The following is a 2,251-nucleotide window of genomic DNA, read 5'->3' as shown; positions in this document are numbered from 1 at the left end:
ACTGGACCTTCATTATTTGTAAATTACCCTCTCACTCACAGCAGTAATGACCCAACGAAGCTGCTTCCTGAGGATTAACCATTCGGAGGCGGGGAGGATTTTAGGAACTCTAAGCCCTTTTTCTCCTCCTCCTCTTCAGGAAATGCCAGGCCCTTTAACAGGTATTACCTAAGTGAATACTGCCAAAGTCATCTAAGTCCTGGTTAACCTCAACTCCCCACTTTTATCCTTACACTGAAACAATAGTTTATCTAAAACATTGTATTCCAAATCCTTTCCACACTGCCTTTCAATTTCATTCTGTGTCCCAAAGACGCCAGTATTTAGTGTTAAGAAACTTTGATCTAAATCATCACTTTTCTTTTATTAAGAATTTATTTTCCTTCATTGGGGCTCTTTAGTAACACATCACGACTATTTTCTTTATAATATTTCACTGGGTTTCAGTAATAAGCTGTCTTGGTAACGAAGAAAGTAATACTACAATCAAGCGTGACTGTGGGTGTCTGCCAGTCATACAGAAACAAAAGAAGAAAGCTCTGGAAAAGAACATGAAACTTAATGAGTTTGCTGGGCAGGTAGTTTGCCTGCATACCCCGAATCCCTCACTGTGACAGCACGTTTCCGCCTGTGCCCTGGGTGCCAGCACCTGTTGCCCTTTCCTCTCCCCCTGTGACTCCACAGGGCTCACTGTGGATTCATGCGTCTGAGGCTGTATGTCTTTCCACCCTCTGGGGACAGCGACTGACCAGCTACAAAGCAGGGATGATTGACAAGAGATGGAAGGCCCCTGTTTCAGAAGGTGTTTTAAATTCCAGAGGAATATCTGTGAGCTGGAAAGGAAATGCTGGGGGGCCCAGCATTTACTGAGCAGCTGATCACACTCTGGATGTCGTCATAATGGTGTGTCGTCTAAGCAACGGGTTTGGAATAGCTAGACTCCCTGGAACCGGAGGGCCAGAACCAGGCAAAATTAGCTCAGCTTTTCATCAGGGTAATGATTGTAATCTGTTGCATTCCCTAGAGTACTTTATAGTCACGGATCTTAAGGGGAGTTTGCCAACAATTAATCTCAGCAGAGGCCTGTGAGTTTCAGCATGGACAATGCCTCTCATTTACTTCTTTCTAGTCTATGGTATGTGCTCACGTGAACTGCTTGCAAGAACCAAGCCTAGAAAACCATCATAGTAGCAGCAATATTGCACCTTCTAATAAATGATTCTATCGATCACTCAGTCACCCGTGCTAAGTCTAAAAGTGGAGAAGCACATGTAGAATGGCTTTAAATCAGAGCCATTACCAAGAGTGAGAAATGCACCAAACTGCCCAGCAGTCCCAGTTATGAGCTTGAAATCTGAACACCTAGAAACCAGGCCTGGGACTGACCAGTCTTCTGTGAAATGTGCTATCAGCAGGATACTCTTTTAGATCCAAATAATATGAGAGAGAGAGATCAACAAAACAAAAAGGATAATTTCACAAACATGGTGAAAATGACAGTTTTCTCAGGAAAGTTTATTATCAGTAGTTTTCACTATGGATGGAAAAGAAAGGATCACAGAGTCACAGGGTTTTAGAGCAGGAAGGGGTCTTGGTTAGCATCTAGACCAATTTCCTTATTTTACCAAAACAAAAATGTAGACTAACTTCTCTTCCCCCCTCCCCCAACTATCAGCCTGTTAAGAACACATTTCCAGACTTCCCTGGTGGTATACAGTAGATAGAAATCCTCCTGCCAATGCAGCAAACACAGGTTTGATCCCTGGTCTGGGAAGACTCCATGTCGCAGAGCAAGTAAACCCAGGCTTGCAACGACTGAGTGTGTGTGCCTAGAGCCCGTGCTCTGCAACAGAGCAGCCGCTACAATGAGACAGCCATGAACCACAACGAAGAGCAGCCCCTGCTCATGGTAACTAGAGAAAGCCCGCTCCAGCAACGAAGACCCAGGGCAACCAAAAATGAAATATGTTATTAAAAAGAAGAAGAAGAAGAAAAGATTTCCACTGAAGGGGAAAGAGGCAAGTAGGACCAGGATACAAACATTTTCTGGGGAGAGCAGAGCTTTGTGGGATTCCCTCATGATGAAACTGGCCACAGGGATCAAGATGCTGAAAGAGGAAATAAGAACAGTGGAAAGGCAGATGGAAGGAAACCAAATCAGTATCATTTCATTCCCCAGATTCTGCTAGATGTTCCTTGAATCTACCCTGGAAGGTAACAAACAAAAATGAGGATCCCAGGTCTAAAGTGA

The 2,251-nt window shown here is 43.9% G+C and overlaps 1 long non-coding RNA gene across 1 annotated transcript; it reads right to left on the bottom strand.

Annotated features, from left to right (window-relative positions):
• Positions 1 to 345: 345 nt before the first annotated feature.
• On the bottom strand, positions 346 to 846 carry LOC145507204 (uncharacterized). The gene is made up of 2 exons (XR_014054681.1): positions 650 to 846; positions 346 to 539 (listed from the first exon to the last, which is right to left on the bottom strand). It is a non-coding gene; the product is annotated as an uncharacterized LOC145507204 (long non-coding RNA).
• Between the last annotated feature and the right edge of the window lie 1,405 nt (positions 847 to 2,251).

The sequence above is a fragment of the Giraffa tippelskirchi genome, chromosome 5 (genome assembly GCF_054371585.1).
Source record: "Giraffa tippelskirchi isolate mGirTip1 chromosome 5, T2T-mGirTip1v1.2.pri, whole genome shotgun sequence".
Lineage (NCBI taxonomy): Eukaryota > Metazoa > Chordata > Mammalia > Artiodactyla > Giraffidae > Giraffa > Giraffa tippelskirchi.
The sequence above is the reverse complement of the archived record's forward strand: the minus strand, read 5'-3'. Positions and strand labels throughout refer to the sequence as shown.